We start from the raw sequence: 16,738 nt of genomic DNA, 5'->3' as shown, positions 1-16,738 counted from the left end.
CCGGAGGCTTTTCGTTCCTCAGGTTCTGCCGTCATTTCAGTGCTGGCCTGTTCCGAGATTCATCGTTGTGCAAAGCAGCGTCAGGCCCTGAAACTGGGCGAGCCCAGAGCAGAGGCTGCCTTCATTTAACCTTCCAAAAACCAACCCACCGAAAGGTGGATTAGCACCCATGCTCCTCCAGCCGCAGGGGAGGCGCCTCATCTGGGCCCCTGGTGCCCATGCTCCAGCAACATAAGTGTGGCGAGCAAACACGCAGGTGGGTGAGACAATATCTTTCACTGGGCCAGCTTCTGTTGGGGACAAAGACAAGCTTTTCTGGGACCTGCATGGCTACAACTACGTAGCAAATGCTCATAAGCCATGAATTAGTTCTTCTTTCACACTGGAATGCATCACTTTTGGTGTGACACCAAGAAATTATTTATTAGCCCGTATAACCATTTCTTCTCCACATGTTGAGATTATCTTTCGGCTGTAATGCCATCCTGTATTAAAATTCCAAATGGCCAATTAGCAAGCACCAAAATAAAGAACAGCCAATTATTAATCTGCCTCACCCCTAGCCCTGCCCAGGATCTCTGCATTGGTTTAGGAAATATTTTCACATAGATATTTGCAAATTGGGAAGTTTTAAATTGTGTCAGCTTCTGTCTAGAAAGAGAGAGTGGTAAGCTAAATTGCTCCAACACAGATTTCCTCATCTATGTGAGAGAAAGAATTAGAAAGAAGTAAGGAAAGTGAATCCAAGATAAATGATTCTGACCTTTCCTTTGAAATGCTCGGTGCAATAAATCAGTGACTATTCCCATAAGTAAACTCCTGTAAGTGACAGAAAAGAGGGCATGGGAAAAGGCTGTCAAATGTTGTGTTAAACTTTAATTCATGAGCAAAATTGTTTGGCCATTAAATTACAACTCTAAAATATTGTAAAAGGAAAGATAAATGAACAAAAAGTGTGGGAAATATGGGTGTATTTCAGCAAAGGGCTTGGAATGGAGGAAGACCAAAAGTGATCAGTCGGGGGAAAAGGCACTGTTTCTGCCTAGTTTTAAACCAGGGATATTTTGTGTGTCAAGCAAACATGATAACCACCACACTACACTACAATCTACGACAGAAACCAAATGTGCCCAGATTTGGATTTCCCCTTCTAAGGCTTTCTCAGCTGCCAGTGTATATCCGCTCCCTCAGTTTCCTTTGAAGAACAGGACAACAAAGAACTTACTTTCCAAACTCAGACAGGCATCAGAAAAGCTGCAATGTCTCATCCAATTTGCCCTTCTCCCAATGAGGCCAAAACGCAGGCAAATCTCATAAGCAAGAAACCTCACATCCACTCCGCTTCTCCATGGACATTTCCCTGCCAGCTCCTCGGGAGCAACCAACAAGACAAGAAACCAAAATGCAGTAAAATCAAGGGCACGTTTCCCACCAAAGGTTTCACTGACTGCGAAGGGTCATGTAGAAATGTTTTGCCTTTTCATACCTGAAGACTTGGTTATTCTCTCCTTCCCTGAACTGGAATGGAAAGCAAGGAGATAGGTGTGAGAACAAGCACTCCTAAGCAAAGGAAACAAGGCACCCAGCATATATCCCATCAGCAGGAGATTAAAACCTGGGCTACACTACACAGTTAGGCCCGCCGACAGCATTTTACGTTGTCCTAATTACCTCACGGTGCACACTACAGCCTTGTCCCATCTATGTAAGTGCCCTGCTACACCCACATAGTAACTCCAGCTCCTCAAGAGGCACGGGGATTACGTTGGGGTCGTTAGGACAACACAGTGTCTGTGTAGACACTGCCTTACTCACAGGGGCTGCTGGCTGTCTTGCCAATGTCATGGCTTCCGGCTGGCTCCCTTCATGGCTGCCCTCCGCTCCCTGATCCCAGCGGGGCTGCACCTGCCTGGCTCCTCGCGGGGCTGCTGCACGAAAGCTCCTGGCTCCCAGCGCAGGGAGCCGAGAAGCCTGAGCACTTGGCCCCCGCCCCCACTCCTGGCTGGGAGCAGGCAGGCAAGAAGCCCAGGTGGCCGGCTCCCACTGCAGGGAGGAGGTGGGGAGTCAAGAGCCCAGGGGGCAGCTGGGCTCCCAGTGGGCAGCTGCGCGGAGTGAAGAACCCCGTTTCTCAGCCCCCCCACACTGCCCCTCTTCATTCGGTGGAAGCACTCCTGGTGAAGACACACTCCGCCGACAGAAGGAGACGAGTGGGGACAAACTCAAATTAAGCTTCCGCTTCCTCCATCAGGATCATGAGAGCAATGGAAAGAAAACTCAAGAGGAACAAGCCTCTTCTCCTTTCATGCGCCCCATCACAACCCTCTCTGCTTCGTTTTCTGCCTGCATTTCCTTTTGAAACTGCAACGGCTGCTACAGAAAACAATCATGTCTCTGAATTCACAGCAACATCCTGAGGATGATAAAGGTATGAAGGAATTCATGGTCCTTTATGACATAATAATAAATAAATAATAATACTAATTAATACATTATTATTTGTATTGCAAGATTAATCTTTCCCTTTTGCAGATTCAGCTCCACATTGATTCTTGTTGCTCTTTGCAATGTATCTATCTATCTAGGCAACAGTATTTGCTGCTGTTTCAGGGGGAGCACTCAGCGTGTTAACGTTTTTCTGGCAATCTGTGTCTCGAAAATTCTAGCCAATATGCCTGGAACTTCCAAGAACCGTCAAATTATGAAGGAATTCCAGGTCCTTTTTTATATTACCATTTATCAGTAGTTATTATTTGTAGAGCAAAGATTAATCTTTCATTTTTTTTTGATCCAGCTCTATGCTGATTCTTGTTGCTATTTGCCATGTATCTATAGCTATCTAGCTATAAAGGCAACCGGTTTTTGCTCTTGTTTCTTTGTATTTGTACACTGCAACTTTTCAGCCCAAGCCCCATGACCCTGATTAATGTGACACCAGCCAGCCATGGGTGATTCATTGCACTGTAGACATATCCCAACGTTATGTCTCCACAGCGATTAAAACACCCAGGGCACCTGTCTCAGAGCCCGGGGCAGCTGACTCAGGCTTCTGGGGCTCGGGCTGCAGGGCTATAAAATGACAGTGGAGACAGATGGGCTTGAGCTCAATCTCTGAGGTCCCATGAGGGGTGAGGGTTTCCAAACCCAGGCTTCAGCAGGAACACCAGTATCTGCACCCCACTTTTCAGCCCCACAGCTTGAGCTCCAGAAGCCCACATCAGGTGACCCAGGCCAGCCCTGCTGCCATCTTTATCCCGGGAGAGAGGGACTCTACGGGGACGTCTCCATTGCAGTGTCAGCCCAGGGGTGGCAGGCTGTGCTCAAAGCAGCACCCTGGAAGCCCCATAGTCACCACTCTCATAGAATTAAGGTACGATTTGTACAGAGTCGGCCTGGTGAGCTATCATTGTAAAAGTCGTGATCTGTTGAAGGCTAATACCTGGGTGGATGGTGTGTGCTAGCCTTGTCTGGGAAGTGGTGGAGTTTTGCTCTGGGTGCGTCACTGAAATATGTGATGAGGCTGGGAAATGGCCACGGCCAGCCTTTCCGGTGTGACGCTGGAGGAGCCAGACTCGCTGCGGCCCAGTGAAGGTATCCACGCTCCCAAGGACTCTCCCAGGAACCGTGTACAATGCGGACTCCTCCGAGACAGCCCGGAGACAATGGACACTGCTTGACTCACATCATAGCAGAGGAACTTCCTAACAAGTTGGAAGAAACTATGAAAGAGGGGAAGAGACGTCATGACTTGGCCTCTCTCTCCCGCAATTCAACACCTTGCAACACATCTGGAGGACAAAGACTGAACTGAAATAATTCAGAGATCAGAAGAGAATAATAATAATCCATTCAAATCAAAGTCCCCAAACAGACTAGTATTGGTTTCTCAGCAGAAAACTTTCCATGTGGGGGATTTTGTTTTCCCACTCAGACCTTGCCAAGGGAAGCAGAGAGAAAATCTTTGACTTGCCTCCTTCAGAACGCTTGGCCTAGACACTCTAGCTGTGGGTCACTGTCGTGGCCTTGCTGAGAACAGGGGCATTTTAATAATTTGCAGAGGTCCCAGGGTGTTTGGGGGAGATTATGAGGCTATTATCTTTTGAGATAAAAGCTAAGAAATACAGAACGAGACAATTCTTTCATACATCTGGCCTTTAGACATATTTCATTTAAAGCAGGGGGTCTAACATGCTGTGAGAAAGTGGAAATGTTGGAAGCTCAAATAATTCAGTTTTTTCTAGGTCTTGTGCGTGTGTAAATGGCACAACATGTTAATTTATAAGCACATGGTTCTTAACTTCATTAAATATTATGTGGTGTATTCACTATATCAAGTGGGTCGTACAATACAATGAATTTTCCATGCGTTGCCCAAAACATATTTTTAATATTATTTAAATGCACCGAACTCCTTGAACATAAAGTTGTTTATTTCTTTCCTGTACAGTGTGTTGGTAGCTCAGTTAATTGAGTTTATTGTCACTCTGTGTGTGTGTGAGGTACAACACAATAATTTAGTGATGCTGAAAACGTTCCCTTCTCCCTCCGCAACTGCCTTGGAATCACCTTCCCTTTGTAGATTAATCTACTCCTGTGTCTGTATGAGGAAAATATGGTTTCTATGAAAAAAACTCATTGTTTATTTAAAAGGACTGACACCAAACGGCCACACTATGGGGATACAACACCATGAGTAAGAACAGGAGGACTTGTGGCACCTTAGAGACGAACAAATTTATTGGAGCATAAGCTTTCGTGAGCTACAGTTCACTTCATCAGATGCATGCAGTGGAAAATACAGTGGGGAGACTCCTATACACAGAGAACATGAAACAATGGGGGTTACCCTACACACTGTAAGGAGAGTGATCAGGTAAGGTGAGCTATTACCAGGAGGAGAGCCGGGTGGGGTGGGGGGAACCTTTTGTAGTGATCATTGGTATTAATTTGCAAACTGGATACAGTTAACTTGGGCTTGAATAAAGACTGGGAGTGGATGGGTCATTACACAAAGTAAAACTATTTCCCCATGTTTATTTCCCGGCCCCACTGTTCTCACATGTTCTTGTCAACTGCTGGCAATGGCCGACCTTGATTACCACTGGAAATCAGAGAAAAAAGACTAGAAACCACTCTGCTCTCGACACCCTCCCATCCATCTAACACAGACACACAGACTTTTCTAAGGCATTAACTTTTCCTTCTCCTTTATGATTCTTTAATGCCTCTGGAAATACCAATTCCTAGAGGCCCCTTTCACAGAGCAAACAACCACAGAGCAATGAGAAAGCTGGGGGCTGCCAGGTTGTTGAGGGCAAGTCTTGAAAGGGATGCACAAATAATCCAGCTGGATCCCCGGCAACCAGATGTGGGGATTAGCTGCACAGCTGTGGCTGCTGCTCTGAGGGGAGCTGCATAAACTATCTGCCTGTGGATGCAGCCCACCAGCTGGTTCTCCTGGGGCAGATGGTGAGTGGTATGGCAGGGATGCTGCACCGGCTGGGGTCTGAAATATGAACAGGGGTCTAAGGAACCTCAGCATCACAGTCATCAGGAGTCCAAGCTGCTTGGGGTGAGCTTGTGGGCAATGGCCCAACTGGATTGTTTATGCATCCCTTTCGCCACATCCCTTGTGATCCACCAGGGCTTGCAGCACCATGGAAGAGTACCCCTTGCGGTTTATGTAGTGGCCGCCCCGCTGTTCCGGGGCCAAGAGAGGGATATGCGTTATGTCTATCGCCCCGCCGCAGTCAGGGAACCCCAGCGCATTAAAGCCATCCACAATGGTCTGCACATTTCCCAAAGTCACGACCCTTGATAGCAGCTGGTCAATGATTGTGTTGGCTACTTAGATCACAGCAGCCCCCACAGTAGATTTCCCCACTCCAAACTGATTCCCAACTGACTGGTAGCTGTCGGGCGTTGCAAGCTTCCGCAGGGCTATGGCCACTCCCTTCCCAACTGTGAGGGTGGCTCTCATTTTGGTGTCTTTGCGCTTCAGGGCAGGGGACAGCAAGTCGCAAAGCTCCATGAAAGTGGCCCTTACGCATACAAAAGTTTCTCAGCCACTGGGAATCATCCCACACCTGCAACGCAATGAGGCCCCAGCAGTCTCTGCTTGTTTTCTGGGCCCAGAATTGGCCTGCCACGGCATGAACCTGGCCCAGCACCACCATGATCTCCCAATTGCCACACGCCGTGCCATCTTTGTCCATGTCCTCATCAGTATAGTAATCGCACCGTCGTCGTTTCCTCGCCCCGTTTTGCAGGGACTGCACATACTGCTGGATAATGTGCGAGGTATTTACAATGGTCAAAACTGTGGCAGGGGAAGAGGTGCTGTTTGGTTCGTGGTAGCCGAAGAAAGGCGGGAAATGGTGGTCTTCTGTGGCTTTCACGGAGGCGGGAGCCCAGGACAGACAACCCGGAGAAGCTCGGAAGGCGTGAAACGATTGTCTGCCAGAGCTTCCTGATGACACGCACCAGAAACACCCGCAAGAATGTTTTTGCCCCATCGTGCACTGGGAGCGTAACCCAGAATTCCAGTGGGCGGCGGGAACTGCGGGAACTGTGGGATAGCGACCCACGGTGCACCCGCTCCGACGTTCGATGCTAGCCTCGGGACTGTGGACGCACTCTGCCGAATTCACGTGCTTTAGTGGGGACACCGAAGACTGAATGTCTAAAATAGCTCCCGAAATTTCGAATCGAATAATTTTGAACTAATTTCGTACTGTACACGTACCGTTAGAAAAGTCTTTGTGTGTGTGTTAGATGGATGGGAGGGTGTCTAGAAACCACTCAGCTCTAGTCTTTTTTTCTCTGATTTCCGTTAGAAAATCTAAAGCAGGGAGCAAGAAGAGTTGCCTTCTCTGAGGCTTGAACTCAGGACCTTCAGATTTTGAGACTGATGCGCTGCCCGCTGCGCTAAGAAGGCTTGGAAGAGCTTTAGGCTCGGTGCTTATAGAACCAGCTGAGCAGCGGGGAACAGCAGAGCAGCAAACAGCAGGAGTTTGCCTGGGAGTTCACCTAGAGTGAGCCCACTGAGGCTTACACCCTAACGACTTCTCTGAGGAATTACTCGGAGGAAGCTCATAGTAGGAAGGTAATATGGATGGGGAGTGTTCAACTGTTGTGACCTGCACTGGATGTGCCATGTTTGTCTTTCTTCCAGAGGACAGAAGCGACTTTGTCTGTACAAAGTGCAAGCTGGTCTCCATATTGGAAGAGAAGGTTCAAGGTCTGGAGCAACAGGTATCGACCCTGCGTTGCATAAGAGACACTGAAGATTTCCTGGACAGACGTCAGGATATGCTTCTATGGGCACAAGGTTCTGAAGATTCAGAGCAGGCTGCGCAGCAGGGAGAGGAGGACTGTGAAGAAATCTGGCAACATGTGACCTCCAGAAGAAGAAGGGGGAAAGTCCATGTACCAGCAAAGCGGACACAGGTAAGTAACCATTTTCATGTTCTCTCCACAGGTACCATTGCGGGGAGTGACCCAGATGATACGTCTGGGGGAAGGGAGCAGAAGGAGACTCCACCAGTTGAAAGGCATGAGATGCACTGTCCTAGGGTTGGGGGTTCCACGACCATCACTCCCAAGAGAAGGAGGTGGGTGGTGGTGGTCGGGGACTCTCTCCTCAGGAAGACTGAGTCATCTATCTGCCGCCCTGACCGGGAAAACAGAGAAGTCTGCTGCTTGCCAGGAGCTAAGATTCGTGATGTGACGGAGAGACTGCCGAGACTCATCAAGCCCTCGGACCGCTACCCCTTCCTGCTTTTCCATGTGGGCACCAATGATACTGCCAAGAATTACCTTGAGCGGATCACTGCAGACTACGTGGCTCTGGGAAGAAGGATAAAGGAGTTTGAGGTGCAAGTGGTGTTCTCGTCCATCCTCCCCGTGGAAGGAAAAGGCCTGGGTAGAGACCGTCAAATCGTGGAAGTCAAGGAATGGCTACACAGGTGGTGTCGGAGAGAAGGCTTTGGATTCTTCAACCATGGGATGGTGTTCCAAGTAGGAGGAGTGCTAGGCAGAGACAGGCTCCACTTAACGAAGAGAGGGAAGAGCATCTTCATGAGCAGGCTGGCTAACCTAGTGAGGAGGGCTTTAAACTAGGTTCACCAGGGAAAGGAGACCAAAGCCCTGAGGTAAGTGGGGAAGTGGGATACCGGGAGGAAGCACGAGCTGGAGCGTGTGAGAGGGGAGGGCTCCTGCCTCATACTGAGAACAAGGGGCGATCAGCGGGTTATCTCAAGTGCCTATATACAAATGCACAAAGCCTGGGACACAAGCAGGGAGAACTGGAGATCCTGGCAAAGTCAGGGAATTATGATGTGATTGGAATAACGGAGACTTGGTGGGATAACTCGCATGACTGGAGTGCTGTCATGGATGGATATAAACTGTTCAGGAAGGACAGGGAGGCCAGAAAAGGTGGGGGAGTTGCACTGTATGTAAGGGAGCAGTATGACTGCTCAGAGCTCAAGTATGAAACTGTAGAAAAACCTGAGAGTCTCTGGATTAAGTTTAGAAGCTTGAGCAACAAGAGTGATGTCGTGGTGGGAGTCTCCTGTAGACCACCAGACCAGGGGGATGAGGTGGATGAGGCTTTCTTCCGGCAACTCGCAGAAGCTACAAGATGGCACGTCCTGGTTCTCATGGGCGACTTCAATCATCCTGATATCAGCTGGGAGAGCAATACAGCGGTGCACAGACAATCCAGGAAGTTTTTGGAAACTGTAGGGGACAATTTCCTGGTGCAAGTGCTGGAGGAACCGACGAGGGGCAGAGCTCTTCTTGACCTGCTGCTCACAAACCGGGAAGAATTAGTAGGGGAAGCAAAAGTGGATGGGAACCTGGGAGGCAGTGACCATGAGATGGTCGAGTTCAGGATCCTGACACAAGGAGGAAAGGAAAGCAGCAAAATACGGACTCTGAACTTCAGAAAAGCAGACTTTGACTCCCTCAGGGAACTGATGGGAAAGATCCCCTGGGAGAATAATATGAGGGGGAAAGGAGTCCAGGAGAGCTGGCTGTATTTTAAAGAATCCTTATTGCGGTTACAGAGACAAACCATCCCGATGTGTAGAAAGAATAGTAAATATGGTAGGCGACCAGCTTGGCTTAACAGAGAAATCCTTGCTGACTTTAAACACAAAAAAGAGGCTTACAAGAAGTGGAAGATTGGACAAATGACCACGGATGAGTATATAAATATTGCTCAGGCATGCAGAAGTGAAATCAGGAAGGCCAAATCACACCTGGAGTTGCAGCTAGCGAGCGAAGTTAAGAGTAACAAGAAGGGTTTCTTCAGGTATTTTGGCAATAAGAAGAAAGCCAAGGAAACTGTGGGCCCATTACTAAATGAGAGAGGCAACCTAGTGACAGAGGATGTGGAAAAAGCTAACATACTCAATGCTTTTTTTGCCTCTGTCTTCACAAACAAGGTCAGCTCCCAGATGACTGCACTGGGCAGCACAGCATTCGGAGGAGTTGGCAAGCCCTCTGTGAAGAAAGAAGTGGTTCAGGACTATTTAGAAAAAGTGGACATGCACAAGTCCATGGGGCCAGATGAGCTGCATCCGAGAGTGCTAAAGGAATTGACGGATGTGATTGCACAGCCATTGGCTATTATCTTTGAAAACTCATGGCGATCGGGGGAAGTCCCGGAAGATTGGAAAAAGGCTAATGTAGTGCCCATCTTTAAAAAAGGGAAGAAGGAGGATCCTGGGAACTACAGGCCAGTCAGCCTCATCTCAGTCCCTGGAAAAATCATGGAGCATGTCCTCAAGGAATCAATTCTGAAGTACTTAGAGGAGAGGAAAGTGATCAGGAACAGTCAGCATGGATTCACCAAGGGCAAGTCATGCCTGACTAATCTAATTGCCTTCTATGACGAGATAACTGGCTCTGTGGATGAGGGGAAAGCAGTGGACGTGTTGTTCCTTGACTTTAGCAAAGCTTTTGACACGGTCTCCCACAGTATTCTTGCCAGCAAGTTAAAGAAGTATGGTCTGGATGAATGCACTATAAGGTGGATAGAAAGCTGGCTAGATTGTCGGGCTCAACGGGTAGTGATCAATGGCTCCATGTCTAGTTGGCAGCCGGTATCTAGCGGAGTGCCCCAAGGGTCGGTCCTGGGGCTGGTTTTGTTCAATATCTTCATTAATGATCTGGAGGATGGTGTGGATTGCACTCTCAGCAAATTTGTGGATGACACTAAATTGGGAGGAGTGGTAGATACGCTGGAGGGTAGGGATAGGATACAGAGGGCCCTAGACAAATTGGAGGATTGGGCCAAAAGAAATCTGAGGAGGTTCACAAGGACAAGTGCAGAGTCCTGCACGTAGGACGGAAGAATCCCATGCACCGCTACAGACTAGGGACCGAATGGCTCGGCAGCAGTTCTGCAGAGAAGGACCTAGGGTGACAGTGGACGAGAGGCTGGAGATGAGTCAACAGTGTGCCCTTGTTGCCAAGAAGGCCAATGGCATTTTGGGCTGTATAAGTAGGGGCATTGCAAGCAGATCGAGGGACGTGATCGTTCCCCTCTATTCGACATTGGTGAGGCCTCATCTGGAGTACTGTGTCCAGTTTTGGGCCCCACACTTCAAGAAGGATGTGGAGAAATTGGAGAGAGTCCAGTGAAGGGCAACAAAAATGATTAGGGGGCTGGAACACATGAGTTATGAGGAGATGCTGAGGGAACTGGGATTGTTTAGTCTACGGAAGAGAAGAATGAGGGGGGATTTGATAGCTGCTTTTAACTACCTGAAAGGTGGATCCAAAGAGGATGGATCTAGACTATTCTCAGTGATAGCAGATGACAGGACAAGGAGGAATGGTCTCAAGTTGCAGTGGGGGAGATTTAGGTTGGATATTTGGAAAAACTTTTTCACAAGGAGGGTGGTGAAACACTGGAATGCATTACCTAGGGAAGTGGTGGAATCCCCTTTCTTAGAAGTTTCTAAGGTCAGGCTTGACAAAGCCCTGGCTGGAATGATTTAGTTGGGGTTGGTCCTGCTCTGGGCAGGGGGTGGGCTAGATACCTCCTGAGGGCCCTTCCAACCCTGATCTTCTATGATTCTATGACCCTCCTCCAGGAGTGACAGAGCCTGGCGTGTGCTGGAAGAAGCGGGGAGCTCTGGTGCCCACAGACCTGTCCTGGCAGCTTTCTCAGCAGCAAAGAAATCAATTCTCCCTGCCCCTGAGCAACCCACCCACAGCTAATGGCAGCATTGGTGGGGGGTCCCAAGCTTTGCACCAACGTCCACATTTCAGACCTTCCTCTCATGGCACTTTCCATGTGAATTAGGACAAGCAAGCTGGGGAAGCTCCATGGGGTAATAGAAACCAGGGCTGCAGGGAAGGCTTGAATTCACAACCCCAGCAACATTGCCCTTTGCACTAACCACTTGCACCCCTGCAGGGGCTCCTTGGACAGCGTTGGGAAGTCGGCCGTGATCGGTCTCTGTGGTTCGCACCTTTGCCTGGCAATTGAAAGGCTGCCGGTTCAAACGTCACTCAAGATGTGGCTTTCCAGCAATGAGACTCCAGTCCATTTTAAAAGGAAGAAAATCTCCTCTATTCTCTATTCTCGTCTAGCCCCATTTGACTCCTTCAGCCTGTCTCCCTCCTCTCCCCCGTCAGACTCTTTCCTTCCCCATTGGAGCCATGCAGAGGGGAGCCCCAGTCAGTCTCTGTCACCGAGAGTCTGTATCCCATAAGGGGAGGGAGGGGTTGCTGTAAAGCATTGATAATGGGTGGGGGAGAGGTGTGCGTGTTTAGGGGGAGAAAGGCTGGAGAACTAACAGTGGGGCCCAGAGAGATTCCCCCACAGACTGGGGAGATCCCCTGCTGCCCACCATCACTCAGCTCTGGGAAGAACAACTTGGGATTGCTTGGGGAAGCCACCTTTAAAAACACAAGTGTTCCATGCTAGTTACATTGTAATAAGACCAAAGCCGCCTCAAACCCAGTGTCACAATCACTGGGACGACTTTGTCCTGACATTTTACCGGCCGCAGCCACAAAGCGAGTCAAATTACGGCTCCCGTTCGGCGTCAAGGCCCACAGACGAACCCGGAGGCTTTTCGTTCCTCAGGTTCTGCCGTCATTTCAGTGCTGGCCTGTTCCGAGATTCATCGTTGTGCAAAGCAGCGTCAGGCCCTGAAACTGGGCGAGCCCAGAGCAGAGGCTGCCTTCATTTAACCTTCCAAAAACCAACCCGCCGAAAGGTGGATTAGCACCCATGCTCCTCCAGCCGCAGGGGAGGCGCCTCATCTGGGCCCCTGGTGCCCATGCTCCAGCAACATAAGACCACGGGGGCTTGGCTCCACCAAAGTCCGGGGCCCGGTGTCTCCCCCAGCCCCGCCTGCTGCCCCCGGGCAATTTAAAAGGGCCCGGGAACCCCCACCGCCATCACCGGCAGCACAAGGGGGCTAAGGCGGCTTCCTGCCCACCCTCGCTCCGTGTAACCCTTCTGCCCATCAGAGTTGGCAGCAACAAGGGCCGGGTTCAATATCTAGGGGATCCATTCCAATAACACAATGCAAACCGGCTCGAGCCCCCACCCAGTGACCTGGGACAAATATGTACCACCCCCGCTGGGCGCCTCCCAGAGGCAATACTTCCCCTCTTGCAAGCACCTAGTCTGAGTGTAGCAAAAAGCCTTTTAATAACAGAGAGAAACAATGTGGCATTATGTTGGGGAAACAGCACCAACAGGATTCATAACACAACCCACGAGCAAAAAAAACAAACCCACCCCAAGCAAATTGGGGCGTGCCCTTTCCCTTTGGTTCTTGAGTCCAGCAACCCCAAATCACCCAAAGTCCCAAAAGTCCAATGACCCAAAAGTCTCTGTCCCTGGTCAGGGCAGCCCCAAAGTTCAAAAGTTTATCTGCAGAGCTTTACCTCCCAACCTGGGTGGAGATGGGGGTGGGGGTAAAAGGCACCTTACATGATCTGAAGCTGACCGCCCCACAGCTCCATAGGCCTCCACTCCACCAGCCGCCCCACAAACTGCTTCGCTCAGCTCCGCTCTGCAGCCCAGCAGCAGCTCCCGCCGTCCCACGAACTGCTCCACCAGCCGGTCCACGAACTGCTCCACGTCCCACCAGCAGCTCCCACCGTCCCACGAATGCTCCACATCCCACCAGCAGCTCCCGCCGTCCCATGAACTGCTCCACCAGCCTGTCCACGAGGCACTCCAGCCGCCCCGCAAACTTCTCCACAATATATTTTCAGGCTCCCCCACTACTTAACACAACACTCAGTGATTTCAGCTTTTAGTCAGTTCAGCTTTTTAGTGAAGTCAGCTTGTAGTAGGGGAGCCTCAGTGCTGGTCCACCATTAGCCCAAAGTGAGCTCAGCAGCCTCTAACGAGACTCCTAATGGAACCCAGATTAGCTCTGAGATTCCACAGTGGAGAGACAAAAGGAAGGACAATTAGCATGCAAGGCCCTCATCAAGGAACCCATACCACAAAGTATTAATACTTGTCCCCACCCTCTCTCAATTCACAGAGTTTTGGAACCCATGACCCTTGCCTAGCGAGTGCTACTTGGTTGATGGTGAGTCCCTCCATCATAACAAAAGGCCAAGTACAGTTCCCAGCACAGTTCCCATAATCAGGGTAATAACAATTTATTCTTCCTGCCCCAATAACAGAGACACTGGGGATCCCACAGCAGCCAAAGTGACCATTTGGGCAGCTATGGCCGCGTCTAGGCGGGGTGGGTGTGCCTATGCAGATGAGATCGGCCCCTGAAGTTCTTTTCCACAACTTGCCAGACCTCACCACCAGATACACTGCTTACACTTCGTGTGGCCTGCCAGTCTCGAAAGCGGCTGGCGCGTCCCTGCAGCCCCGGGGGTGGGGGGATCTCCACACGCTACCCCGGCCCCGAGGGCCGACTCTGCCATCTGTGGCAATGGGAGCTGCTGGGGTGGTGTCCGTGGGCAGCGATGGGCAGAGACCCCCCACCTAGGAGCTGCTGCCAGAGGGGGGTGTGGGTCGCTTTTGGGAGATGCCTGAAGTAAGAGCTGCACCCTCAATCTCTCCCGCACCCCAAGCCCCAGCCCAGACCCCAACCCCCTGCACCCAAACTCCCTCCCAGAGTCCGCCCCCTGCACTCCCTCCTGCACCCTACCCCCATGCCCCAGCCCAGAGCCCACACCCCACACCCAAACTTCCTCCCAGAGCCTGCGCCCGCACCCCCTCCTGCACCCCAACCCCCAACCCCAACCCAGATCCCGCACCCAAACTTCCTCCCACAGGCCTCCCCCCACACCTGCTCTCGCACCCCAACCCTCTTCCCCAGCCCAGAGCCCACCCCCTGCACCCAACTCCCTCCCAGAGCCCGACCTGCACCCTCTCCTGAACCCCAACCCCCTCCCCCAGCCCAGAGTCCACACCCCACACCCAGACTCCCTGCCAGAGCCCGACCTGCACCCTCTCCTGCACCCCAACCCCCTCCCCCAGCCCAGAGCCCACACCTGAACTCCCTCCCAGAACCTGGCCACCCCACCCGTTTCTGCACCCAACGCCCTCCCCCAGCCCAGAGCCCACACCACACACCCAATTCCCTCCCAGAGCCTGCCCCCACACCTGCTCCTGCACCCCAACCCCCTGCCCCAGCACAGACCCCGCACCCTGCATTCCCTCCTGCACCCCAACCCCCTGCCGCAACCCACAGACCAAACTCCCTCCCAGAGCCCAACCCCTTTCCCTCTCCCTCCCATACCCAAACTCCCTCCCAGAGCCTTAGGCAGATGTGGGGGGAGGTGGATGGGGAGGCAGGACTTGGTCCCATTCTGGAAACCACCAAAAATTGTAGAAACCTGCTGCCCCTGTCCAGCCCAACCTTCTGCGGGTGCCCCTCAGGCCCCACCCGTGCAGGGTTTGAAGCTTGCATTGCTTAAATTCCAGGACACTGGGGGACTTCAGCTCCCCTTTGTCCAGCGGGAACCTTCACCCCACTCCCAACCAGATTCTTGTCCATGGGATGACTGTCGGGGGGCTGGGCCCCTCTTTGTCTTTTCTCTCTCTAGGACAGGCCAGGGTACCTAGAACTGGGGTATCTGAGCACCCAGGACCTTCTATGGAGATGCCCTTCTCCTTCCCCTTCTGTGGTCCCATCTGTCATTGACTCCAGCCTGTTTTCTATCCATCGTCAGCACCATCCCAAGCCAGCTGCACCCGCCTCAAAAAGACAGTGTCCCCTGATGGGTGTAAATCACTGAGCTCTCTCCTCTCTGAGCACTGACTGCCCCTCCGTCTCCTTGCCCCTCAGTCTGGGCAGACGGGACCTATCCCTCCTGGGCTGGAGGATTCCCCCTTCTCATCCGCTACTGTCCCAAGCCACCCCTTAAATCTTAATCTTAAATGTACCAAGGTGACTTAGGAGCAGAAACCCGCACAGACCTTCCGTGCAATGGGCACCTGCCACGCACTGAGCAGGACTGAAACTCCTGCAGGGAGACTGCTGGGCCACATCCCCTCTGGGCCTGAGCAAAGCAGCAGGGTGAAAAGAGAACTTGGAGATGCTGGGGATCGAACCCAGGGCCTCATACATGCAAAGCATGCGCTTTACCACTGAGCTACATCCCCAGATGGGGGCTGTTTGGCATGGGTTACGCTCAGAGCCCTCCTGTTTCCAGAGCCTCCAGGGGCCTAACGGCAGCATGGGGGACACATTCCCTGCTCTGAGGGCCAAACCCTCTGTCCTGGGTTTGCTGGTTCTCAGGGGTCACTTTGCAGCAGGGCCAGTTTCTCTATGTGGGGGAGAGAGAGGGCCTGCCCTGGACTCAGGGTGCAGAGATACACTCGGCCCTCTCCCCTGCATTGACTGGCTGGAGCTGCCAGCCCCTGCTGAAAGGTAACGGCGCTGGGGGGCGCTGTGAGTCGCTCAACACCTCACCCCGGTGGAAGAAGTTGGGGGGGGGGCTTTTCTCGGATCTGCTATTTCCACCTGCCTGTAAAGTCCAGCTTTCCCCAGCACATTCACTGCAGTGCACTCGGGTCACTGTTTCCATGGCTGACAGCAAAGAATTGCTCCCAGTTTCCCTTCTATCTGCAGCACGATTAGCCTGTGTCCGTGGTTAATGAGGTGGAACTAGTTGTCGGTGGTTATTCATTCCCCACCTGGACAATTCACACAGTCCCTTTCCTGCTCAAATCCCCAGCACCTCAGTGATCCTGGTAGCAGGGATTAGGTTTTCCCTGAGGCCCTGAGATTCTCAGGGTCCTTTTTTCCCTCCACCTGGAGTGAACTCAGCTTTTTACCCATCCCAGACACTCCATGAAATAACAACAGCAGCATAAAGAAAGCGGGGAGGGAACATCTCCCGGCCAGGGCTGGAGGTGCCCAGGGCCCCCTGCTTCTCCATTGTTTCCATCGCAGAAGAGGAAGGTTCCTTGGAATTTGACACCCTACTTTGCACAAGGGACAGAGAAAGATCTTGATGTTCCTGCGTCTGCACATAGAAAATTGTCCTTCTGTGTGAAAGAGAGGCAGGAAATGGCTGTTTCTACCCAAATGATCAACGAGACCGAAAGTGACGCTGTGCAATTCACGATCTGGTACTACACTAACTCTGCGGTTACTTAGATGCAGCCACAACCGGCTCTGTGGTTGGCAACCTTACAGAGACACTGCGGGTGATCATGAACTCGAAGCATGTTCCCTTTAAACAGCTGCCATTGGAATGTAACACAGACTAGTCCATTCCT

At 51.4% G+C, this 16,738-nt stretch overlaps 2 non-coding genes across 2 annotated transcripts; both read right to left on the bottom strand.

The window, feature by feature from the left end:
• Window positions 1-6,861: 6,861 nt before the first annotated feature.
• Window positions 6,862-6,934, bottom strand: TRNAL-CAA (transfer RNA leucine (anticodon CAA)). Its single transcript has one exon. It is a non-coding gene; the product is annotated as a tRNA-Leu (tRNA).
• An 8,610-nt stretch (window positions 6,935-15,544) lies between these two features.
• On the bottom strand, window positions 15,545-15,616 carry TRNAA-UGC (transfer RNA alanine (anticodon UGC)). The gene has a single exon. It is a non-coding gene; the product is annotated as a tRNA-Ala (tRNA).
• Window positions 15,617-16,738: the final 1,122 nt, after the last annotated feature.

The sequence above is a fragment of the Caretta caretta genome, chromosome 28, assembly GCF_965140235.1.
Source record: "Caretta caretta isolate rCarCar2 chromosome 28, rCarCar1.hap1, whole genome shotgun sequence".
Taxonomy (NCBI): domain Eukaryota; kingdom Metazoa; phylum Chordata; order Testudines; family Cheloniidae; genus Caretta; species Caretta caretta.
Note: the sequence above shows the minus strand (reverse complement) of the source record. Positions and strands in the feature narration are given on the sequence as shown.